The sequence below is a fragment of the Gorilla gorilla genome, chromosome 8 (assembly GCF_029281585.2).
Source record: "Gorilla gorilla gorilla isolate KB3781 chromosome 8, NHGRI_mGorGor1-v2.1_pri, whole genome shotgun sequence".
Lineage (NCBI taxonomy): Eukaryota > Metazoa > Chordata > Mammalia > Primates > Hominidae > Gorilla > Gorilla gorilla.
The window spans coordinates 113,969,490-113,996,876 of NC_073232.2; the positions used below are offsets into that span (position 1 = coordinate 113,969,490).

The following is a 27,387-nucleotide window of genomic DNA, read 5'->3' on the forward strand; positions in this document are numbered from 1 at the left end:
TTAAGCTAGTTCATTTTAATATTTTTAAGGAAGGGCTGCACATAGTGACTTTCTTTCAAAGAGTACAATATGGAAAGGGGGGATGGGGAGGGCAACTCGACAGTGGAGAAGCCTGACAAGAACTACCTCAGCCAGGTGATCAAGGTCAGCACCACTAGTCATAAGTTATATTGATAGTAGGTCTTGGTACAATGTGATGAAAATGGCAAGTTCATTAAAACTGGGAAAGCTGAGAAACTGTCACAGCCAAGAAGAGCCACAGGAGACATGATGACTAAAGGTAATGTATTCTGGATGGGATCCTGGAACAGAAAAGAAAAAGGACATTAGATAAAAACTAAGGAAATTGGATCGGTTTGTTAATAATAACAATCATAATATTGTAAAATGTGATAATAGGGGTCTATGGAAACTCTCTACTGTCTTCACAATTTTTCTGTAAATCTAAAACTGTTCTAAAAAATAAAGTTTTTTAAAGTTTCATCTTAGAATGGGCGTGGTGGCTCACACCTGTAATCCCAGCACGTTGTGGGGCTGAGGAGGGCATATCACTTGAGGTCAGGAGTTCAAAATCACCCTGGCCAACATGGTGAAACCCCATCTCTACAAAAAATACAAAAATTAGCCAGGTGTGGTAGTGGGCACCTGTAATCCCAGCTACTCAGGAGGCTGAGGCTGGAGGATTACTGGAGCCCAGGAGTTGGAGGTTACATGAGCTATGATCCTGCCACTATCCTCCAGCCTGGACAACAGCTGTAAGATGTTTTCCAAAGGGTCACATAACATCATTCCAAGACACTGTCCTAATTTTATAACTGAGAAAAACAGACATTTCCCATCACTAATTTTTATATAAATTATATATATGTATGCATTTAAATATATGGTATGTAAATACATAGCTATGTCTACAAAAGTTAAGGACCATATGTCTATAATGAACAGTAGAGTAAGTAAGGAGGTGGGCAGGTGGGCAGGATAGAAATATACAATGTAATTTTTTTGGGGGGAAAAAAAAACAGATCTCCAGGGGTTTTGCCAGTTAGTAATGCTGTTATTAGTATGCAATGGCCTTCTTTGCGTCAACAGTGTACATTCCAAGAGATTTTGAATAAAATATAGAGCATACCATCAGCATTCAGATCTAAGATTAAATTCTTGTATTGCCATTGCCATGTGACATCAGATTTTGTGATTTTTCTAAGCCGGGCGTGGTGACTCACACCTGTAATCCAAGCACTTTGGGAGGCCAAGGCAGGCAGATCACTTGAGGTCAGGAGTTTGAGACCAGCCTGGCCAACACGGTGAAACCCCATCTCTACTAAAAATATAAAAATTATCTGGGCATGGTGATAGGCGCCTGTAATTCCAGCTACTCGGGAGGCTGAGGCAGGAGAATCGCTTGACCCTTGGGAGGTGGAGGTTGCAGTGAGTTGAGATCATGCCACTGCACTCCAGCCTGGGAGACAGACCCTCTCAAAAAAAAAAAAAAAAAAGGGTTTTGTGATTTTTCTGGTCTCTGCCAGTCAGAAGACTGAGTCATTTGGTAACAGATGATAGAAGATAAAAAAAAACTTGAAGATGAAGGGAACCACAAAACCTTGTGAAATTTTCATGATCACTGGGGATTTCTTACCTTGCCTTCAGATTCTAGGTTCTTTTTAAAAGTATAAGTAAATAATCAGTCACCACTAAGATAGAATATGTACAAATATGACCTTATGAGTTCTTTTCCAAGAAAATAATGAGAATTAAGTTCTAGAAAAAATTTGCTCCCAAGAATCTTTAGTTTTTCTGGAAGAAAGTGCCAGGTTAAATACAAAATTCTTATTTCTGATTCTATTGTTATTACTACTATTTAACAATGCCAAAGTTTAAGTAAATTTTTTTCATTTGAGACATTTATTACACTGAATGAAACCACAGGATATCATTTATTTGTATTGTCCTAGGTTTCAAGTCCTGTTAAAAATGTGGAAAAAAATGTGAAAAACACACAGGACAACTTTTCTGGAGTATCATTCATACAGTATCTTCAACAGATGGTGGATTAAGTTGTTAAATATAAACACAAGTTTTAATGTGAATGGAATAAGAATAGATCTTAATTTTTTTGTTTTTTACTTTAGTAAAAAATGTATACACACATACTCAAAAACATAACACACACACACATATGTATATATATATATATGTATAAAATACACACACACCCACCCACCAAGTAAAGAGCAATTATAGTCTTTGGACCAAAATTTAACTGTTATCCTTTGAGAAACTATGTCACTGCTTCTAAAAATATGTACTATAAAATGTGCCTTTTCCCCTTTCTTATAGCAGCTGTTTGAAATACAAATAGATGAATGAGGAAAATCCCCTATGTTTAAAATCCACCATGAAGAGAAAAGCAGGAAGAAGTTCAAGCTAGCCCCTGGGGATTTTCCCAGGTTCAGTAGATTGACCTGGAAACAAGGAGTGCAGCTTGAGCTCTTCTTCCTTTAGCAGAACAAGCACTGGTCAGAGAAATTTCCAAACACATGGAGCTTAGCGAGACCACCTGCTCCTAACACAGGACAATGGCCACTGGACCACCAACTCTGTTGCTTCAAGTCAACACCAGCTCTCCTTCACAACAGATGACAGGCTTTCCGCTAGAAGAGTTTCCCAGTAAAAGAGTGAGCAAAGAAATGCTAAACTTCACATCTGCAATAGAAGCTGATAAATGAGAAGTGAAATGGACAAATTAAAAAGCTGAAACTGAATTCAGTCTTATAGTAGAATCAAACAATAATTACATCGATATCAGCCCTGGCAAGACAGAGCTAAGAGCTCAAATTATCTCTTGGCAAGGGTGTGGGTCTGTAAATGCTATGCAGCAACTAATGAGTAGAGAGGAATTTTTGACCAGGTGCTCATGCATTCCCTACACTGCACCAAGCTCAGCAGATATGTGGCACAACCCAGCACCTTTATAATCTCTTAAGATCTCCATCTCTGGCCGGGCTCGGTGACTCACACCTGTAATCCCAGCACTTTGGGAGGCCAAGGTGGGTGGATCACCTGAGGTCAGGGGTTCAAGACCAGCCTGACCAACAAGGTGAAACCCCATCTCTACTAAAAATACAAAAATTAGGCCGGGTGCAGTGGCTCATGCCTGTAATCCCAGCACTTTAGGAGGTCGAGGTGGGTGGATCATGAGGTCAGGAGTTCGAGACCAGCCTGGCCAAGATGGTGAAACCCCGTCTCTACTAAAAGATACAAAAATTAGCCAGGTGCGGTGGTGAGCGCCTGTAATCCCAGCTACTTGGGAGGCTGAGGCAGGAGAATTGCTTGAACCAGGGAGGCGGAGTCTGCAGTGAGCTGAGATCATGCCACTGCGCTCTAGCCTGGGCGACAGAGTAAGACTCCATCTCAAAAATAAACAAAAAAACAAAAATTAGCTGGGCATGGTGGCAGGCTCCTGTAGTCCCAGCTACTTGGGAGGCTGAGACAGGAGAACTGCTTAAACCCAGAAGGCGGAGGTTGCAGTGAGTCTAGATCACACCACTGTACTCCAGCCTGGGCAATGGAGCGAGACTAAATCTCAAAACCAAACAAACAAACAAAAGAAACCTCCATCTCTTGGACCATACAACAATAGGAGAGGAACCACAATGGTCAGACCCAATAGCTTGCTTAACTCCTGTAAAAGAATTGAGGTCAACCAGATGTTGCAATTTTTCTGATTTGAGTCTTTAGTCATGTATGAGATAGCATGTTGGAGTTTAATTAAAGATGTGTAAAGTAATAATATTTAATGATATTTTGCAGGGGTAAGAGAATTAAAGTTAATATCAGCTATTGGAAGAAAATTATTGATGCTATGTGTGTCTTATGTTAGCCCACATAAGAAATAAATGAACAACAGAATTTTAAGTGTTTAAGCAGTTATGTCATGACCCAATCTAAGTGGGATCTATAAGGAGACTGAGAAGAAGTAATTGAAAGTCTTGGGCTGCACATGGTGGCTCACATCTATAATCCCAGCCCTTTGAGAGGCCAAGGCGGGTGGATCACTTGAGCCCAGGAGTTCAAGACTAGCCTGGGCAACATGGCAAAACCCCATCTCTACTAAAAATACAAAAATTAGGCCGGGCACGGTAGCTCACACCTGTAATCCCAGCATTTTGGGAGGCCGAGGCAGGCAGATCACGAGGTCAAGAGATCGAGACCATCCTGACCAACATGGTGAAACCCAGTCTCTACTAAAAATACAAAAATTAGCTGGGCATGGTGGTGCACGCCTGTAGTCCCAGCTACTCGGGAGGCTGAGGCAGGAGAATCGCTTGAACCCAGGAAGTGGATTGCAGTGAGCCGAGATCAGACCACTGCACTCCAGCCAGGTGACAGAGCGAGACTCTGTCTCAAAAAAAAAAAAAAAATTCAAACATTAGCTGGGCATGGTGGTCCAAGCCTGTAGTCCCAGCTACTTGGGAGGCTAAGGTAGGAGGATTGTCTGAGCCTGGGAGGCAGAAGTTACAGTGAGCAGAGATGGTGTCATTGCCCTCCAGCGTGGGTGACAGAGTGAGATCCCGTCTCAAAAAAAAAAAAAAAGTCTTGGTATCATACAGCTTTCACAATGCTGGTTTTTAAAAACTATAAACCCACATCACTCTTGGCAATTTTTTGAAGTTTTAAAACATCTAGAAAATAAAATTTAAATTATTTTTCAGTAGTCTTCCATGTTATAAATAAAATCACATATTCAACAGTATCCAAGATAGAGTCATAGAAACAACCTGAGAAGGAACAAGACACTGACAGAGAATAGAAGTGTTGGGAACAAATGTCTCCCAAACTGTTTAAATAAATCATGGAATATCCGTAGAATAGAATAATAAGCAGCTGTGAAAAAAATGAGAAAGACTGTATGTATCACTAGAGAAGGATCTCTAATATACAGTAAGTGAAGAAAAAAACAAAATTCAGAACAGTGTGTATAATATATTGCCATTTGTGGAGGGGAAAACTGTATTTGTGTGCTTTGACTCATGTACACCAAATATCTCCATAAAGATATACAAAAACCTAGTACCAGTGTTTGCCTGTAAGGAGGGGAATTTGAGTGGATGGGAGACAGAATTTCTTGTCAATTGTATACTATTTTATGCCTTTTAAATGTTTATTAACTATTTGCATGTATTACCTATTGAAAAGCGTTTCATCTCTAAGGGGACTCTCCAAAAAGTGAAAGGGCATTTTTAGAGCATGTTTTGGGTAAATGGAAGAGTCCATAATGAAAGAAATTGCCCTTATTTTGCAACAGAGAGCTATAGTGCAGAAGGGAGAGCGGGGATTTGCAATGTGTTAACTGGGATATCTGAAGGTAGATAAAAATTAATACCCAGATTGTGAAAATAGGATAATTATTGACAGAAGGAAACAGAACAAAATTCATTCATTGCATTTAAGTAAGCAATGATATGTTAGGAAATGGACTAAACAGGAAGAAAATACTATAACTCAACCAAAAATTATAAAAAGAACAAAAAATTATGGAATAAAGCTTCAGCATGTTGTAACATCACAGTATAATGAATAAATTTTCAAATGAACCCTATCATATGTACATATCAGTAAAAAAAAATTTCAATTTCATAGAACCCTGACACACACACAAACACATGCACACCCAAAACACATACACACACATACAGACACTATAAAAAGCCAATGAGAGCATTGAGATAATTCCGGACTTTTATGACTATTTCTTTAATAACGGTCATTCTTTGCATTTTTACTGCCCTAAATTTACCTCTTTGAGTCACAGCAATGCTGATTGAGCTTTTTTCTTTTTTAGTTTTGTTTCTAACCAAATCTTTTGTACATTTCTGGAATTTAAGCCACCTCAGTTACCGCTTATCTATAACACCATTGCTTTGAGGGATTAAAGTAGGTTTATTGTAATACACTTAGATTGAGTTATCTAAGTTGAGAAGAATATCCTGTTTGAGTTGGGAAATCTTTTTTTATTTTTATTTTTTATTTATTTTTTTTGATCTTGAGTTGTTTTGATTTCCCCTGAGAGCAGTAATCTTCAGCAAGTGATATTTCTAAAAACCCCCAAACACACCACAAAACATTCCAAGTGATTTTAACTCCTGAATGAGGTTGGGCTACCTGAGTGATTCTCTCTCTTCTCTTCTTTGGCAGAAAGGATTAGAAACCTCCACAGAACTTGCTCTCTATTAAAGTGGAGTGCTGTGCATTCATTGGCAAGAGGTGAATTGTTTTCAGATTACATGCGAAAGAGTGTGTGTGTGTTTCTTTCCCACATCAAAGACTTGGATGGAAGCAGTTCTGAGTATTGCCAGGGATGCAAGAATTGGTGCTAAAGTGATTAACAAAATTGCTTTTCTGCAAAAGAAGCACAAAACATTACCTAGGGATTAGAGGAGGAGAGGGCAAGATTAAAGGTGATGTTGAATTTTGGGTAGAATATCTTATCCATCTTTTTCAAATCATGCTTCAAGGATTCTGTGTCCCTCCTTAAGGAAACCTGAACAAATCAAAGTCTTGCTTTCTTCAGTTTTGTACACAGAGGCACTGACAAGGTAAAATTAAAACTACTAACATAGGCAGCACTTACAAAGTGACCTTTATATCTTTATCTCACACTACAAATACATTTTGAATGTATTTTATTCGGCATACACCAAAGACTCCATGGATCAAAGCCTCTTTGATTTGTAATTGGTTTGTGTGTCCACCTGTTGGGCTTAAATGATAGTGTTTTACAGGATTTCTGTTGTTCAGTTTTAGTAAATCTTGATTTGTTTAGCATCCCTTTTTAAATGTATCTTCCGCAGTCAAAACATTTGTCTAACCTAAATATTAAAAAAGCCATAGAATCTATAACTAAATAATGAAAGAAAGATCATACAACAAACCTCACAATTCCTAGTCTATGAAATTATTGTAAGGGGTATCTCTGAAATGCCCCCACAATATTCGCACTCAGCATTTTCTCAGTCTCTTTCAAAAACCAAATTCAGTTCCTTGCTTCTTCCAAGAAGTCCTCCTGACTTTAGTCTCCAATCAGAGACAGGCGGAAACATATAGGTACAGATAGCTGTTCTTGTGTGAATAAACCTCTTCCTCCTTGGTTTCTTCCTTTAAAACATTAAGTCCAAAAGAGGAACAAAACATATATGTGGATAGGTGGCAAAAACATCAAGTTGAGCGACATAAGTAAAATACATTCAGAGCAATATATACAAAAATATTTAACACAAAACAATATTGTAATTCTTTAAGGATATGTATATGTGTGTATATATATATATGTAGAAGTACAAAAAATAGAACAGAATTATGCACCTCAAACTCATGGTAGTGGCTGCCTCTGGAAAGGAAGCAGGCAAATGAGATTTAGGGTAGTAGTAAAAGGGAATTTTAGCTACCTCTGTAATACTTATTTCTTTTAAAAAGAAAAAAAGCCATTAAGCTAAGATGACTCACTTAGGCATAGTTAGGGGATGTGAAGTGTCATTGAAATTCTTGTCTAAAAAACACAGCAGAAGTTTGAGATCTCGTCTTTGTCCTCATAAACTGTTCTTTCACGTAATGTATAGTTTTTTTGTGTGTCAGACACTAGTTATGTCTCGCTTTCTTGAAACAACAGTAAAACCTGTTTCAAATCGATTGAATAATTCAGAATAGTTGTTACCTCCTCTTTGCCCACAATAACCTTCTTTCTAAATTAATATACTATGATGATGGGACTTTATCTTTGTGTGTGTTCTATGAAGAAAGGGACAGGCTATGAGTCCTTGGTAAAATGAATAAATAGATGAATAAATAAATAAGCCCTGTTTGCTGGCCACCCTGCATGCAACAGTTTGTGGGCGATTTCATTTCGAGAGGTTGCCTATTTGACTTCTTTGCTTTCAGGAACTTGTCGAGAACAATCATTTTTTATCTGTCTTCCCCTTGGGGTCCCGTAAGGTCACTAGACATAAGATAGCTGTGAAATTTGACATTGTTCCAATTTAAATGCTTTACTCCAGCAAGTGCAAGACTGCGGGCGCTTCGGTGCGGGGCTTGCCACGGCCAGGCCGTTCTGAGACTCGCCAGCTCTCCAGGCTTCAAAGCCTGCCATCCTTGATCTCGCTAAAGAATGTTTTTGAATTCTATGTCCATCTAGTGGTTGCCTGCAAAGATCTACTTGGCTTTTTCTTTCTTCCTTTTCTTTCACACTTGATCAGTGAGATTCTGTTTGTGATGGGGGTTTGCCCCCCTTGGTCTTTAATTCTTTCACAGGTGGTTTCAAAGTGTCTATCCTCCGCCACTACTTTCTATAAACAAGCAGGAATTCGGGAACTGCAGTTACTGATGGCTTTCCTCACAGGGCCATTCTCCTCTCACTTTGAAAATAGACTGTTTTGTGGACAGTAAAGTACAGTTCTTTTTCACAGATGAGATTAGAGGCTTGAGGGAGGCTGAAGGGAGGGGAGTGTTTTCTTTCCTTTTTTTCTTTTTCTTTCTTTTTTTTTTTTTTTTTACCAGAGAGCCTTTGTGTTGTAACTAATTTTACCAAATACAAGAACTTTATTTATTTTACACTCAGTTGCACCTTTGGTTAAGGATGACATGGCACCAAGTAGAAGTAGCTGGGAATTTGCTGATTTCCTCATTAATTCTGTCTCCAGCATCCCAAGTGTAAGGGTAAGAGTTGAAGATCAAGTGATGACAGGAACAAATGTGATTGCGTATCCAAGGGATCAAATTATATCAATTCTAGCTACGAATTCTGATCTGCCATGGGGGTTGAGATATCTATTTTATCACCTCCTGTCCCTCTGTGGGTTGAAAAATCTCTCTCCAGGTCTCAGTTTCTATGACTTGAGGTTTTAGAAGGAATGAGATTCAGTCCCTTATCTGTAGCACTGGTTGGTCTTTTCAGTTCTCCTACGGATCCTGAAAGTTGGGGAGCTGACAGATTTATACTGCTCTGAATTCTGTGAGGGAAAAAATAATAGATGGAAGGCAAGTGTTATCACTTAGTTCTAACACATCAACAGTGTAAAGGCATTATGTGTGTCTTGGACAACCTTGGCCACTTGAAAGATTGGGACACACGCTGAATTAAACCTAAAGTCATGGCCTTTGTTCCAGTTCAAATTAAAACAAATATTTTTTCTCTCTATAAATGTAACACACTTTATTCAGATCAATGTAAAAAATACAAATGGTGTCCATGCAGCATTATTTATAATAGCATAAAACTGCAAACAGCCTAAATGCCCATCAGCAGGAAACTGGCTAAATAAACGACAATGTATTTATCTATGGAATAACATGTAATAATTTAAAAGAATATAATAATTAAAAAGAGAGCACAAAAGCTGGGTGCAGTGGCTCATGCCTGTAATCCCAGCACTTTGGGAGGCTGAGGCGGGCAGATCACCTGAGGGTCAGGAGTTCGAGACTAACCTGGCCAACATGGTGAAAACTCGTCTCTACTAAGAATACAAAAATCAGCTGGGCGTGGTGGCAGGCGCCTGTAATCGCAGCTACTCAGGAGGCTGAGGCAGGAGAATCACTTGAACCTGGGAGGCGGAGGTTGTAGTGAGATGAGATCATGCCATTGCACTCCAGGCTGCGCAACAGAGCGAGACTCTGTCTCAAAAAAAAAAAAAAAAAAAGAGAGAGAGAGAACACAAAAGTGGAAAATAATGACATGAAAATATGTCTAAGAAATAGCGTTGAGGCCGGGCATGGTGGCTCATGCCTGTAACCTCAGCACTTTGGGAGGCCTGGGTGGGCAGATTGCTTGAGCCCAGGAGTTTGAGACCAGCCTGGCCAACATGGTGAAACCCTGTCTCTATAAAAAAAAATACAAAAATTAGCCTGGCATGGTGGCATGCACCTGTAGTCCCAGCTACTAGGGAGGCTGAGTCAGAAGGATCACTTGAGCCCTGAAGTGGAGGTTACACTGAGCCAAGATCACACCACTGCACTCCAGCCTAGGTGACACAGTGAGACCCTGTCTCAAAAAAAAAAAAAAAAAAAAGAAAGAGAGAAAAAATAAATAGCGTTGAGAGAAACAAAAAGTTGAAAATAATATTACTAAAATGATATGTACAAATGAATCATATAATTTTCGTGGGTTCAGATATATATATATGCAGGGATATACAGGATTGAGGGAGGTATTTAAGAGGACTTTAATTTTATCAGTAATGTTTTATTTTTTTATAAGGCAAATGTATTTATGTAATTCTCATGTAATGTAATTAAAACACACTTTTTTTTTTTTTTTTTTGAGACAGGGTCTCGCTCTGTAAGGCTGGAGCGCAGTGGCGCAATCATGGCTCACTTGCAGCCTCGACCTCCCTGGGCCCAGGTGAAACTCCAAACTCAGCCTCTTGAGTAGCTGGGATTACAGGCACACACCACCACACCTGGCTAATTTTTTATTTTTTGTAGAGACAAGATTTCACCGTATTGCCCAGACTGGTCTCAAACTCCTGAGCTCAAGCAGTCTGCCTACCGTGGCCTCCCGAAGTGCTGGGATTACAGGCGTGAGCCACCGTGCCCTGCCAAAACACAATTTTTAAAAGATTTTAAAAACCAACACACAGAAGATAAGTAAAAAGAAAAAAAAACTACTATCCAGCCTCCCATATAGTCTTTTGTATATATACTTTTATTTATTTGGCAAGTAAAAATTATAATATTTATGGTGTACAACATGTCTTAATTGCTGTATTCATTGCAGAAGGGCTAAATCAAGCTACTTAACAGGTGTTATCACCTTACATACTTACCATTTTTTGGTGGGTGGCACAACCTCCTGAGGAGCTGGGACTACAGGCACCTGCCAGTAATTTTCAAGTATACAATATATTGTTATTAACTATAATCACCATGATGTATGATAGAGTTCTTGAACTTATTTATCCTGTCAAACTGAAATTTTGTGTCCTTTGACCAACATCTCCCCAATCACCCCAACCCCTGCCTCTGGAAGCTACCATTTTACTCTCTGTTTCAGAGTTCATGGAGACTCCACATATAGGTAAGACCATGTGTTATTTGTCTTTCTGTGCCTGGCTTATTTCACTTAACATAGTGCCATCCAGGTTCATCCGTGTTGCTGTAAATGATGGGATTTCCTTCTTTTTTAAGGCTGAATAGTATTCCATTGTGTATATATGCCACGTTTTCTTTATCCATTTATCCTTTGATGGACACTTTGGTTGATTCCATATCTTGGCTATTGTGAATAGCGCTTCAGTGAACAGGGCAGGGGCGGGAAGGGGGTGCAGATATCTCTTCAACATGCTGATTTTATATCCTTTGGATGTATACCCAGTAGTGGGGTTGCTAGATATATGGTAGTTTCAATTTTTTTTTTTTTTTTTTTTTTTTTTTTGGGACGGAGTTTTTGCTCTTCTTGCCCAGGCTGGAGTGCAATGGTGTGATCTTGGCTCACCGCAACCTCCGCCTCCCGGGTTCAAGCGATTCTCCTGCCTCAGCCTCCCGAGTAGCTGGGATTACAGATGAGTGTTATCACATCGGGCTAATTTTTGTATTTTTAGTACAGACAGGGTTTCTCCATGTTGGTCAGGCTGTTCTCGAACTCCCGACCTCAGGTGATCCTCCTGCCTTGGCCTCCCAAAGTGCTGGGATTACAACTACTGCACCCGGCTGGTAGTTCCAATTTTAATTCTGAGGAGGAAACTCCATACTGTTTTCCATAATGGTTGTACTAATTTACATTCCCACCAACAGTGTACAAAGATTCCCTTTTCTACATCCTCACCGACAATTATCTTTCATTTTCTTATAATGGCCATTCTGACTGGTGTGAGGTGGTATCTCATTGTGGTTTCAATTTGCATTTCCCTGATGATTAGTGATGTTGAACATTTTTTCATATACCTGTTGGCCATTTGTATGTCTTCTGTTGAGAAATGTCTGTTGGGGCTTATTTTCCCATTTTTGAATCAAGTTATTTGCTTTCTTACTATTGAGTTATTTGAATTCCTTTATATTTTATTTATTTGTTTAAATTGTTTAATTTTTCTTTTAGAGACAGGGTTGCCCAGGCTGGAATGCAGTGGCATGATCATGGCTTACTATAGCCTCAAACTCCTGGGCTCAAGCAATCTTTCTACCTTGGCCTCTCAAAGTGCTGGGATTACAGCCATGAGCCACTACACCTGGCCAAATTCCTTATATGTTTTGGATATTAACCCTTTATCAGAAGTGTGGCTTGCAAATACAGTCTTTCATCACTCTGGTGATTGTTTTCTTTGCTGTGCAGAAGCTTTTTAGTCTCATGTAATCCAATTTGTCCATTTTTGCTTTCGTTGCCTGTGCTTTTGGGGTCATATCCAAAAAAATCACTGCACGGACCCATGTCACAGAGCTTTTCCCATTTTTTTCTAGTAGTTTTACAGTTTCCAGTCTTATGTTTAAGTCTTTTATCCATTTTGAGTTAATTTTTGTATAGGGTGTGAGATGAGGGTCTAATTACATCTTTCTGCATATGGATATTCAGTTTTCCCACCACCATTTATTTGAAAAGACTGCCCTTTCCCAGTTGTGTGGTTCTTAGCATTTTTGTCAAAAATCAACTGAACCGGGTGCAGTGGCCCATGCCTGTAATCCCAACACTTTGGGAGGCCAAGGCAGGAACACTTGAGCCCAGGAGTTCGGGACTAGCCTGGACAACATAGTGAGACCTCATCTGTATAAAAATAAGTAAGTAAGTAAATAAATAAATAAAAATCAATTCACCATAAATGTATAGAATTCTTTCTGGGCTCTCTATTCTGTTCCATTGGTCTATGTGTCTGTTTTGTTTGTTTGTTTTGTTTTGTTTTGTTTTAAAACAGGGTCTCACTCTTTTGACCAGGCTGGAGTGCAGTGGCGAAATCATGGCTCACTATAGCCTCAACCTCCCAGGCATAAGTGATCCTCCCATTTCAGCTTCCCAAGTAGCTGGGTCCACAGGCATGTGCCACCATGCCTGGCTAATTTTTATTTTATTTTATTTTATCTTATTTATTTATTTTGGTAGAGACAAGGTCTCCCTATGTTGCCCAGGCTGGTCTCGAACTCCTGGCCTCAAGCGATCCTTCTGCTTCAGCCTCCCAAATTGTTGGGATTCCAGATGTGAGCCACCCCACCCGGCTGATTACTATAGCTTTTCAGTAGATTTTGAAATCTGGTAGGGTGGTGCCTCCAGCTTTGTTCTTTTTGCTCAAGATTGCTTTAGTTATTCAGGGTCTTTTGTGGTTCCATATGAATTTCAGGATTGTTCTATTTCTGTAAAAAATGTCATTGGAATATTGATAGGGATTACATTGAATCTGTAGACCACTTGGGTAGTATGGACTTTTTTTTTTTGAGACGGAGTCTTGCTCTGTTGCCAGGATGGAGTGCAGTGGCGCTATCTCGGCTCACTGCAACCTCTGCCTGCCAGGTTTAAGCAATTTTCCTGCCTCAGGCTCCTGAGTAGCTGGGACTACAGGCACGCGCCACCATGCCCAACTAACTTTTTGTATTTTTAGTAGAGACGGGGTTTCACCACGCTGGCCAGACTGGTCTCAAACTCCTGACTTTGTGATCTGCCCGCCTCGGCCTCCAAAAGTGCTGTGATTACAGGCGTGAGCCACCACACCTGGCCCCAAAATGGACATTTTAACAACATTAATTCTTCTAATCTGTGAACACAGGATATCTTTCCATTTACTCGTGTCTTCTTCAATTTCTTTTTTTTGAGACAGAGTCTTGCTCTGTCGTCCAGGCTGGAGTGCAGTGGTGCGATCTCGGCTCACTGCAACCTCTGCCTCCTGGGCTCAAGCAATTCTCCCCTCCCGAGCAGCTGGGATTACAGGTGCACATCACCACGCCTGGCTGATTTTTGTATTTTTAGTAGAGACAGGGTTTCGCCATGTTGGGCAGGATGGTCTTGAACTCCTGACCTCAAGTGATCCGCCCTCCTCGGCCTCCCAATGTGCTGGGATTACAGGCATGAGCCACTGTGCCCAGCCACCTTCTTCAATTTCTTTCATTAATGTTTTATATTCTTCAGTGTACTACATTAAATTTAAAATGTACTATAAAAATTAAGGAATGGCGTGGTGGCTCATGCCTGTAATCCCAACACTTTAGGAAGCCAGACCCAGTGGAGACCAGGAGTTCAAGACCAGCCTGGGCAACATAGCTAAACCCCGTCTTTATAGAAAATACAAAAATTAGCTGGGTGTGGTGGCATGCACCTGTAGTCCCAGATATTCGAGTGACTGAGATGGGAGGATCACTTGAGCCCAGGAGGTCAAAGCTGCAGTGGGCCATGATTGTGCCACTGCACTCCAGCCTGGGAGACCCTGTCTCAACAACAACAAAAATTAATTTTTTTTATTGTGGTAAAATATACATAACACAAAATTTACCCTTCTCACCATTTGTAAGTATACAGCTCAGTAGCATTAAATACATCCACATTGTTAGTATGACCATCACTAATATCTATCTCCAGGACTTCTTCATCCTCCCGGATAGAAGTTCTATACACAGTAAACAATGACTCCCTATTCCACCCCACACCCCCCAATCCCTGGCAACCACTGTTCTACTTTCTGTATCTATGTATTTGACTATTTTAGACACCTCATTTAAGTGAAATCATACAATGTTTGTCTTTTTGTGTTTGGCTTATTTTACTTAGCATAATGTCTTTAAGGTTCATCCATGTTGTAGCATGTATCTGATCAATCCCTTTAAAGGCTAAACAATACCCCATTGTATGTATTTAGCACATTTTGTTTATCCATTCATCTGTTAATGGACATTCAGGTTTTTCCACCTTTTGCCTACTGTGAAGTATGCTGCTATGAATATTGGCGTACAAACAGCTGTTCGAGTCCCTGCTTTCAGTTCTTTTGTGTACATACTCAGAAGTGGAATTGCTGAATCATATGGTAATTGTATGTTTAATTTTCTGAGAAACCACCATACGGTTTTCCACAGCAGAGGCACCATTTTACATTTCCACCAGCATTATACAAGGGTTTCTATTTCTCCGTATCCATGCCAACACGTTGTTTTCCTGTTTGTTTTGAGACAGGGTCTCACTCACCCAGGCTGGAGTGCAGTGGCATGATCACGGCTCACTGCAGCCTCAACTTCCTGGGCTCAAACGATCCTCCCACCACAGCCTCCTGTAGCTGGGACTACAGGTGCGCACCACCACACCTGGCTAATTTTTTGTATTTTTTGTAGAGATGGGTTTTTGCCATGTTGCTCAAGCTGGTCTCACCGGCCTCAGCCTCCCAAAGTGCTAGGATTACAGATGTGAGTCACAAACCAAGCCCTGTGTTTTTTTGTTTTTTGTTTTTGAGACAAGGTATCGCTCTATTGCCAAGGCTGGAGTGCAGTGGTGCAATATATGTCTCACTGTAGCATCGGCCTCCTGGGCTCAAGTGATCCTCCTGCCTCAGCCTCCCATGTAGCTGGGACCACTGGCACACACCACCACACCTGGCTAATGTTTGTGTTTTTTGTAGAGATGAGGTCTCACTTTGTTGCCCAGGCTAGTCTCAAACTCCTGAGCTCAAGCTCTCCTCCTGCCTTGGCCTTCCAAAGTGCTGGGATTACAGGTGTGAGCCCCCTGCCCACATGTTTCGTTTTTATAATAATGTATGTGAAGTGGTTATATACTTTTAAAAATTAAACAATGAGGCTGGGCACAGTGGCTCACGCCTGTAATCCCAGCACTTGGGGAGGCCAAGGCTGGTGGATCACCTGAGGTCGGGAGTTCGAGACCAGCCTGGCCAATATGGTGAAACTTAGTGTCTACTAAAAATACAAAAATTAGCCAGGTCGTGGTGGCGCATGCTTGTAATCCCAGCTACACGGGATGCTGAGGAGGGAGAATCACTCAAACCCGGGAGGCGGAGGTTGCAGTGAGCTGAGATTGTGCCGCTGCACTCCAGCCTGGGTAACAGAGCAAGACCCTGTCTTAAAATAAATAAATAAATAAATAAATAAACAAACAATGGCCTAAACTGTGACTAACGTAATGTTAACATTTTTCTGCATCATTAAGTGTTCTTCAGGACTGGGCGCGGTGGCTTTAGCCTGTGATCCCAGCACTTTGGGAAGCTGAGGCAGGGGATCACCTGAGGTCAGGAGTTTGAGACCAGCCTGACCAACATGGAGAAACCTCGTCTCTATTAAAAATACAAAAATTAGCCGGCCATGGTGGTGCACGCCTGTAATCCCAGCTACTCAAGAGGCTGAGGCAGGAGAATCGCTTGAACCGGGGAGGCGGAGGTTGCAGTGAGCTGAGATGGCGCCACTGCACTCCAACCTGGGCAAAAATAGCGAAATTCTGTCTCAAAAAAAAAAAAAAAAAGTTCTTCAACAACGTCATTTTATTGGCTGTGCAGCATTCCACTGGATAAGATGTACCATAACTTACTCAACCAATTCCCTATTATTAGAAACTTAGGTGTTTCCAAATGTTTGGCATTATAAGAGTGCTGCATATTCACATTTTAGACTTTGCTTTACATTTGCTTATAAATTCCTAACGGTGATATTGCTGCGTCATCGCACATAAACTTTTTTAAAGTTTTGAAATCAATGTCCATTTTAAAATGAAGTTTAAAAGAGGGATGGGAGGACAGAAGGAATTGCTACTGCTGTTACATGCTTAACACCCAAGCAAACATCTATTGAATCAGCTGAGAAATTCCCACACACAATGTAAAGAGTGAGCATTGTCTGTTAGTCCTCCAACAATTTGTCTTTCACCATTGACCTACATTGAAACCTTCAGCTTAAGAAAAGAATGTAGGAGCCTCTTAATGGAAGGCTAGATTCAGTGGTACTTGGGGTGCTAAAATAGTCTGTGTGTGAGTACTTTCATCTCTGCAGTTCACTACTGGATCCAGGACCAATCTAAATCCTTCTTACTTTGTCCACTACTGAAATATGATGCTATCTCTGTGCTGGAAGTTGCAGAAGTATTTAAGAGTACCCAAGAATAACACAAATGAGAAAATAAACTGAAAAATAAGTTCAATAGGAGGAAACATCCAAGAATAAATGACAGGGTAGTAGCTTTCTCCTTTTGGAACTGATTTTTTTTTTTTTTTTTTTTTTTTTTTGAGACGGAGTCTCCCTCTGTCACCCGGGCTGGAGTATAGTGGTGCGATCTCGGCTCAATGCAACCTCTGTCTCCTGGGTTCAAGTGATTCTCCCGCCTCAGTCTCCCAAGTAGCTGGGACTACAGGCATGCACTGGGACTACAGGAGTGCGCCACCACACCCCGCTAATTTTTGTATCTTTAGTGAAGACGGGGTTTTGCCATTTTGGCAAGGCTGGTCTCAAACTCCTGACCTCAAATGATCCACCAGCCTCCACCTCTGCCTCCCAGAGTGCTGGGATTTCAGGTGTAAGCCACCATGCCCGGCCCAGAACTAACTATTAATTGGTATAGCTTATGCCCTGACAAAGCCTTAGACCTGGGAATCCTGGACAAACTTCAGTTATGTCATTCTATTACTCAGATACCTTGAGCCACCCAAGGGCTTCCTGGTCAATCCAAACCGTCTTGCCTAGCACTCAGTATTCTGGTTTCCCCTGACCTCTCTGCATCCTGACTGCCCCAGCATGAAGCCTTCCATTCCATCCAAACTGACCTATTTCCTTTTTGCCAAACAAGCAGCATATATTCTGGAAAAATCTTTGGACTTGGAGTTAGACAATGTGGATTTGAACCCTGGGTCTGCCATTGCTTTATTAGGACCCTGGGGAAAATACTGAATCTTGCTGAGCTTCGGTTTCCTCATTTGTAAAATAGGGATAACAAAGCCTAATTTGTTGTACTATTATGTATATGTTAAACTGGACAACAGAATGTAAAAGAAGCTAGCACAATGTCAGATATATACTGAGTGTTTGATAGGTAACACAAAGGTCTTGTTTGGCCTCTGAACCTTTGCTCCAAACTGTTCTCTTTCTGGAAAAGTCTTCTTTTATCTGAATCCTGCCTATCCATCAAAGCAGATATGTTTTATCCCTCTTGAAAGCCTTCCCACACCAGTCCTAAGCACTCCCTGGCTATTCCGTTGATTTGGCATTGGTCAGTACTACCTAGTATTGGTTATACTTTTTACAGTGTATTTTTCTTCTCCAAGTGACCTGTCAAGGAGCCAAACTTTCTACTATCTATTTTTTTTTTTTTTTAAAGACAGATTCTCGCACTGTCACCCGGGCTGGAGTGCAATGGCAGACCTTGACTGACTACAACCTCCAACTCCCGGATTCAAACGATTCCCTGCCTCAGCCTCCCAAGTGCCTGGGATGACAGGCACCCGCTACGATGACCGGCTAATTTTTTGTATTTTTAGTAGAGACGGGGTTTCACTATGTTGGCCAGGCTGGTCTCGAATTCCTGACCTCGTGATCCGCCCGCCTCAGCCTCCCAAAGTGGTAGGATTACAGGCGTGAGCCACCGCGCCCGGCTAACTATCTACTATCTACTATTTCTTCCCCCAACCCCACTTTTCCACCTCCGTATCAAGAATGTTTCCCACATAGTAAATACTAAGTATTTATGTATTTATTTATTTTTGAGACGGAGTCTCACTCTATTGCTCAGGCTTGAGTGCAGTGGTGTGATCTCAGCTCACTGCAATCCGCCTCCCAGATTCAAGGGATTCTCCTGCCTCAGGCTCCCAAGTAGCTGAGATTACAGAAGCACACCACCACACCTGGCTTGTTTTTGTATTTTTAGTAGAGACAGGGTTTCACCATGTTGGCCAGGCTAGTCTCAGACTCCTGACCTCAAGTGATCTGCCTGCCTCGGCCTCCCAAATTGCTGGGATTACTGGCGTGAGCCACTGTGCAGGCCCTAAGTATTTATGCTGACCCTTTTCACTTTCCCTGTGCTTCATGACCTGCCTGTGTCAGTAGGTCCATAAGGCTTGCATCAGTCCTTCTAAATGGACTCTCTCCTGAGGCAGTTTTCAGAGAGCCCTGATATCAGTTTGTCCCAACAATAATTAAAATGAATGCACAGCACCTCCTAGCTTACAACAGTAGCCTGTAAAGTTAACAGAAAGGATATTATTATTCTCATCATTCCTATTTCTCGAAGACTAAGAAAGGTCAAGTGATTTGTCCAAGGACACAAGGCTAATGTACAGGAAAACTGGAAACTGAACTCAGATCTACTGCTTGCAAAGTTCATGCTCATGGCCTCACATCATAAAACCTCCTTCTGTATTTAACTGTTCATGAACATTTGTTAGTCTCTAAAGTAGTATTATGGTTGAATTTGAGGTCCTTGCCTAAGAAGAAAATGCTGGTGTTCTTGGGTATAGTAACCACCTAAAGAAACCTCTTCAGTGTTTTTGGAGGCATGAAAGGAACAAAAACAATATGCCAGTTCTTGGGGGAAATGCTCCAGGTGAGAAACTTGTGTAAATTATTTTCTTGGGGCCCAGAATGACACCTGGGCATTTGGTAAGAAGGTACCCTTTCCCCTACACCTTAATTAATTGTGACTCAGAGCAGATCTTTTAGAAATGGTTCCCCTGCTACACTTATTATCTCTTTGGTGACCTTCTGTCCCTACCCCTTAAGGCTCAGGGACTTCTCCTCCAAGCCGTGGCTCTGGCACGCCAGGAGGTGTCCCCCTGTGGTCACCATGAACTAGACTCCCTCCAGCAAAGGGCACAACTCTCACCACAGCTCAAGGGCATCTTGGAGTACAGCTGTACACAATCCAAAAGAATCACAGGTGATTCTGATTAGAAGAGATTCTGAGGGACTTCCTATCACTACCCGGTTCTCTAGCACACCCGCATACCTCCCAGCTGCACATTTCATCCTGACAGCTCAGCAGACATTCTTCAGACTTAGGGAAGGTGTGAATCCACAGAGAGTTCACCTGCAATCCAAGGCAGAACCATGTCTCTCAGCTTCCTTGGTCACTGAGTAAGCAACACCCTTTTTGTACAGAGTATAGCTTTACCCTTTGTCTCATTAAAAACTCTTAGAAGCCAGCCTGGCATGGTGGTTCAGGCTGCAATCCCAGCACTTTTTTGGGAGGCCAATGTGGGAGGAATGCATGAGGCCAGGAGTTGAAGGCCAGCCTGAGCAACATGGCGAGACCCTATCTCTAAAAAAAAATTATTTTCTTTTCTTTACTTTGTGTGTGTGTTTCATTTTTTGTTTTTGTTTTTGTTTTGAGGCAGGGTCTCGCTCTGTCACCCAAGCTGAAGTACAGTGGCATGATCACAGCTCTCTGTAATCTCAACCTCCTGGGCTAAAGCAATCCTCCCACCTTAGCTTCCTGAGTAGCTGGGACTACAGGCATGTGCCATCATACCCAGCTAATTTTTTATTTTTTTAGTGATGAGATCTTGCTATGTTGCCCAGGCTAGTCTTGAACCCCTGGGCTCAAGCAATCCTCCTGCCTTGCCCCACCAAAGAAGTGCTGGGATTACAGGCTGAGCCACCATGCCAGGCCAAAAGTGTCTTAAAAACAAACAAACAAACAACTCTTGGAAGCCAAATGAATCCTGACTTAGCTGTTACTGTAGATTCTGTTGATAACAGTTGCTTAAACTCAACTCTGTCCCCACCATCACACACTTGGATGCTAAGATCAAAGTTGCCTAGTTGCTTCCAGATTCTTTCAATATGCATTTATTGAACACTACTTCCTAGGTAACTTGCCAGGCACTTGAGTAAAAGGGTGAATCTTCTCATTTTTGTCTCATCCCACAGAAAGTCCTACTTTCTCACAACCAATAAGCCTCATATCAACAGCAAACTCCAAGTTGCACAGAGACTATCACATTTGCAATCTTCTTGTTTTTCTGAAACAAGCATTGGCATAAACAGTAACAGCAATGACTTAGGCCATGCTCTTGCCTATAATCCTAGCACTTTGGGAGGCCAAGGCAGGAGGATTGCTTGAGCTCAGGAGTTTGGGACAAGCCTGGGCAACATAGTGAGACCCCCATCTCTATTTAAAAAAATAAAAATGAAAAACAAAAACCTTATTTATACTCTAATTATTCTGGGCCAAAAATGGGAGTTTGAACTCAATTCATATACTATTTTTGTAGATTGTTACATGTAACCCTAGGTATCACATTTACCAGGTGTCTATTTCCCCATCTTTTTTTTTGAGACAGGGTTTGTCACCCAGGTTGGAGTGCAGTGGTGCAATCTCAGCTCACTGCAACATCTGCCTCCTGGACTTCAGCGATCCTCTCACCTCAGCCTCCCGAGTAACTGGGACTACAGTTATGCACCACCACACCCAGCTAATTTTGTATTTTTTTGTAGAGGTGAGGTGTCACCATGTTGCCCAGGCTGGTTTCAAACTCCTAGGCTTAAGCAATCTGCCCATTTCAGCCTCCTGAAGTGCTAGGATGACAAGCATGAGCCACCTCGCCCAGCGTGCCCACCTCATTTGGTGAAACACCCTCTCTCTCTCACTGTGCTATTCCTATTAATTTTCCCACACCCTCCATTCTGTCTCAAACACTAAGAGTTCAAACATCTCTTCTCCAGTGATCTTAACCTTGGACTTAGAATTTTCCCCTGTTTCTTAACAGTACCTCTCCTCCCTGGCTGTTCTTTAGCATAACATCAACTCAGTCAAATGAAATAAACAAACATTTACAGAGCGAAGGGGAGGGAAAGATGGGAAGGGGACAGCTGTGATTACTGACCCATTCTGCCCCAGCTTTCCCTCACTAGGAGTAGTTTTGGGTACAAACTCAGAATGGCAGTTAAGAAGAAAAAAGCCTTGTTTTTTATGCTTTCCTAAAGACCAGCAAGGAACAATTGGAATTTGAAATGTAAAAAAAATAACATTTACAATAGCACCAACAAAAATCAAAACAAAACAAAAACAACTTAGGCCCAAATCTAACAAAATAAATACAGGATCTATATGAGAAAAACTACATAACACTGGTGAAGAAAATCAGAGATCTAAATAAATGGAGAGAGAGTCCATGTTACAAGATCAATATACAAAAGCCAGTTTCTGTCATATACTAAACACCAGCAATGAACAATTGGGATTTGAATTTTATTTTATTTATTATTATTATTATTTTGAGACAGGGTCTTGCTCTGTCACCCAGGATGGAGTGCAGTGGCATGATCATAGCTCAATGCAGGCCCCACCTCCTGAGCTCAAACAATCCTCACCTCAGCCTCACAAGTAGCTAGGACTACAGGTGCATGCCACCATGCCTGGCTCATTGGGAAAAAAATTTTTTTTTTTTTTTATAGAGATGGGGTCTTGTTATGTTGCCCAGGCTGGTCTTGAACACCTGAGCTCAAGGGATTCCTCCTGTTTTGGCCTCTCAAAGTGGAATTACAGGTGTGAGCCACTGTGCCTGGCTGGGATTTGAAATTTAAAAAAAAAAGATAACATTTATAAGCCTTATTTCTTGGCATCATGTGGTTCAAGTGAACACCTTAGCTTGGTGATTTGCAGTTTCAACTTGACTGTGCCCTTTAACCAGAAATCCTGGGGTTGTTGAGACCTTTCCATGTAGTAGTCCAGATCTCATCTTCAATGTTGAGTCAAAATGGATTTTTGAGTGGTCCTAATAGTCACTGGATTCCTCTGAGGTACTATTTGTTGACATTTTTTTTTCTCCAAGCCTCTTTCATTTAGGCAGCCAAATTTTCCTCAGAGACTTCCATTCCTCATTTTCAAACCTTCCTGCCTCTTTTGCTTCCAGCTGGTTCCTGAACTTCGGTCTGACATTTCCAACGGTACCTCCAGCCTACAGCAAGTGTCCTGCCCTTGTGGCCTGTTTCCCGGCCACTGTCTGGCTTCTTTGTTCTTCATTCCCCTTTATCTCTACTCCTTCCTTCCTCCTCCCCAGTGCACAGGTCAGGCATTCAAGGGTGGACGTATCATGGACAACTCTGATTTGAGTTGTTTTCTCTGAAACAAATATTTGCATATGTGACCCTCCCCCGCCCCGCCATTTACCATATGGCTTTTCCTCCATCTCAGCCAGAGGAACTCTCAAATTCATATATGTTTTTGGAAATGAAGTTTTCCCCAGATGGTCTCTCCAAAGCACCAAAGCAAGGTCAGAGTTTGTGCATTCCTTCAAAGGTTCTGGGCAGGGGTTAGAATTACTCGTGTTTTCTTACTCCCATCAGCAGTTATTTTGTCAGTGCACCTGATAATGGGACAAAACCGGAGTCTTTCTTAGCTAAAAACACACTGGTGTTTGAGGGAGATGTTGAACCATAAACTGGTGTCCCCAGGGAAAGGAGAGAAACCTGCTCAGTTGCTCAAATAATTTCAAACCAAAGCCCCTGAGGATACTTCCACAGGGAGAGAAAAAGAGTATGAATATTAGAAAGATGATGAGCCAGGTGTGCTGAAAAGTTTTCTTAGTCATTCTTAGCCCTAGAAGGGGATGGGGGCAGCCCCACATCTCTACTGGGAAACATACTTCCCCTTTTAAATCAGGAAAGAAAAAAACAACAACATAGCCCCAAATAGAGAATGTTTTCTTTTGTAACTGGAAGCAAACATTGCTGATGGCTTTAACAGCTGTCTGCCAACGTGGCCTGAGCAGCAGGCAAGCTCAAACATTTTCTGAGATCAACATATGCACAGACGTACAGTATATTAGGTCAAATTATAAATCCAGGAATAAAAGAACAAATAAACAAGTTTCGGCTTTCTCTAGGCTTCTGCATCCAACACCAGCTAAATTAGCCTCTGAAGCAGAGGAATCTGGATTCCAAGAAGGCAGGTCTTCCAAAAGTTCAAGTCAAACCTCCCTCTGGTAGGAAAAGAAGGTGCCGTTGTAGATTAACTTGCTGATGACTGACCAGGTCTGGGCTGCTGGGCCCAGCCTAGCCAAGGCTTCCCTGTGTCTTAGCCCAGCAGACTCTGAGGATCTGCGGCAGGTTAACGTTAAGCCTGCCATTGACTTGATCTTTGACCCCAGTAAATCATTTAATATGCAGTGTGCCTTTGTCCATATGTTAATGTTTTGTGTAATTCGGATGAGAATTCCAGCAAGTCTCGGTGTGCCACCCATTAGGACTAAAGCTTTCCCTTTGGAGCTTCTAGGAGGAACCTTCTGGATAGCTACATTGCAGAAAGTTGAAGTACCTCGATGAACCTAATTGAAATGCCTGCAGATGGTGAGACCAGCCTTGCCTGAACTGTGACCGAGAAGTAAAAGAATGAATTTTTTCCTTTGTTATCAAAACTGACACAAAACTTTTAGTTTTGCCTTAGGGCAAGAAACCCACCAGAATGTAATAGGCAGGAGAATACTGGCTTCCACCACTCTACTAGTTATGTGACCTTGAACAAGTCACATTGGCTAAGCTTCCACAGATGTTAGTGGGTCATGAAATCAATGAAATAGATTGCAACTAAAAAAAAAATTTTTTTCGAGATGGAGTCTTGCTCTGTTGCCCAGGCTGGAGTGCAGCGGCTCAATCTCGGCTCACTGCAACCTCCACCTCCCGGGTTCAAGCGATTCTCCTGCCTCAGCCTTCCAGAAGCTGGGATTACAGATTCCTGCCACCAAGCCCGGCTAATTTTTGTATTTTTAGTAGGCACAGGGTTTCACCATGTTGGCCAGGCTGGTCCGAACTCCTGACCTTAGGTGATCTGCCCTCCTCGGCCTCCCAGAGTGCTGGGATTACAGGTGTGAGCCATGGCGCCAGGCTCTAAAAAATGTTTTAATAAAATAAATTGAGTAGAATAGAAAATACCAGGGCTTAGTCCACAGTAAGGGGAAGTACACGTGCGTATGTATGATTCCTGGGGTCATAACGAACAATAAACGTTCTACTATAGGTAACTAACAAAAAGTTTTCAAGCCAGTGGCTTAGCCCAGTGGTCCCCAACCTTTTTGGCACCAGGAACAGGTTTCACGGAAGACAGTTTTTCCATGGATGGGGTGGAGGAGCTGGTTTTGGGATTAAACTGTTCCACCTCAGATCATTAGTTAGATTCTCATAAGGAGTGGGCAACCTAGATCCGTCACATGCACAGTTCACAATGGGGATCGCATTCCTATGAGAATCTAATGCCGCCACTGATCTGATGGGAGGTACAGCTCAGGCAGTTATGCCTGATGTTCACCTCCTGCTGTGCAGCCAGGTTCCTAACAGGCCATGGACTGGTACCAGTCCATGGCCTAGGGGGTTGGGGACCCCTGGCTGAGACCATAGAGCTTCGATCTCCTAGTCTATTTGTTGGAAATAATTCATTTTATATGCATACATAGATATACATACATATACAAGTACACATGCATCTAATGAGCACCTACTCTGTGTCAGGCACAGTGAGGGGTGTGTGAGGTATACAGGCATGACAAGGCCCTGTCCCCGTGGAGCACTGGCTAGTCAGGGAGCCTATCATAAAATACTGGTATAATGATTTCACTGCCATTGTGATTAGGGCCACAAAGAGACTTACAAAGGGAGAAGAGAGTATGTCGCAGGGTTCCTGACCTGGGCTGCAAGACCAGGGCCAGCCTTCCTGAGGAACGGACATAGAAGGAGGCAGAGAGTGATGCAGGCAAAGAACTGGGGGCATCCCAGGCTGAAGAACCAGCAAGTCTGAGCAGACCCTGAAGAAAGAGTAACCTGTGCTGCGCCTGCCCCAAAGGCTTCTGTGAGGATGACCAAGGGAGGTGACAGCCAGCAGAAACACAGTTTCTGTAAACTGTAGAGTGTTATTCAAATGTGACCTATTATTTAAAACAATGAATATAAACATGCCTTAAAGGTGAGCTTAGCCGGTGGATGGCTCATGCCTGTAATCCCAGCACCTGGGGAGGCCGAAGAGGGTGTGTCACCTGAAGTCAGGAGTTCGAGACCAGCCTGGCCAACATGGTGAAACCCCATCTCTACTAAAAGTACAAAAAAAAATTAGCCAGGCGTGGGGGTGGGCGCCTGTAGTTCTGGCTACTCGGGAGGCTGAGGTAGGAGAATCACTTGAACCTGGGAGGCAGAGGTTGCAGTGAGCCGAGATCGCACCACTGCACTCCAGCCTGAGCGACAGAGTGAGACTGTCTCAAAAAAAAAAAAAAAAAAGGTGAGTTTAAGCATCCTTTCAATGACTCTTTGCCGGATTCTGTTCTAGGTTCTGGGAATACAGCAGTCAGTAAGACAGACCCTCTGTCCTCCATAAACACAGAGAATGGTGACTTCAGACAGCGGTAAATGCTATGGTGAAATAGAAAATTTGGCAGAGGAATAGAGAATAATGGAGGCAGGGAAGGTTCTAGACAGGAAGGCAGGGCTCTCTAAGGGGGTGAAAACCAGATCTGAATAAACTACCTGTCACCCTCTGACAATGTGACCTTGGATACATCACCTAACCTTTCAAGACTCTGTTTCCTCATCTCACAGGACTCACCTGAGAATTAAATGAGATAAGAAATGGAAGCCCTCCTAATACAGGTTAGCGTGAATAATGTTAAACAGTGAATATTTAATAAATGCTAAATAATCGAGTGCTTTAATCAAGAACGAAAGTTAGAAGTTTTTTTTAACAGTCCAGGTGCAGTGGCTCATGCTTGTAATCCCAGCACTTTGGGAGACCGAGGCAGGTGGATCACTTGAGGTCAGGAGTTTGAGACCAGTCTGGCCAACATGGTGAAAACCCATCTCTACCAAAAATACAAAAAAGTTAGTGGGGTGTGGTGGTGCATACCTGTAATCCCAGACACTCAGGAGGCTGTGGTGGGAGGATTGCTTGAATCTGGGAGGTGGAGGTTGCAATGAACCGGGATGGTGCCTCTGCAACCTCTGCCTCCCGGGTTCAAGCGATTCTCCTGCCTCAGCCTCCTAAGTAGCTGGGATTACAGGCACATGCCACCACACCCAACTTTTGTATTTTTAGTAGAGACACTTTCACCATGTTGGCCAGGATGGTCTTGAACTCCTGACCTCAAGTGATCCACCTGCCTCGGCCTCCCAAAGTGTTGGGATTACAGGCGAGAGCCACTGCGTCCCGCCAAAAGTTTTTTTTTAATTAAAAAAATAATAATAGAGTGCTACTAATCTATCATTTAAGATATTAGGAATATGTTTAGAAAGATGTAGAATGGGCTGGGAGCAGTGGCTCATGCCTGTAATCCCAGCACTTTGGGATACGCATACATAGATTTACATACATATACAAAGGAGGCTGAGGCAGGGGATCACCCAAGGTCGGGAGTTCGAGACCAGCCTGACCAACATGGAGAAACCTCGTCTCTACTAAAAATACAAAAATTGGCAGGGCATGGTGGCGCATGCCTGTAATCCCAGCTACTCGGGAGGCTAAGGCAGGAGAAT

General features: G+C 42.1%; 1 long non-coding RNA gene across 1 annotated transcript in view; it reads right to left on the reverse strand.

Moving 5' to 3' along the window:
• The window catches only part of LOC129524980 (uncharacterized), a 28,600-nt gene continuing 1,213 nt past the window's right edge, over positions 1-27,387 (reverse strand). Inside the window, exon 2 of the long non-coding RNA XR_008668991.2 lies at positions 1-302. This is a non-coding gene — a long non-coding RNA (uncharacterized lncRNA). The remainder of the gene's footprint in view (positions 303-27,387) is intronic.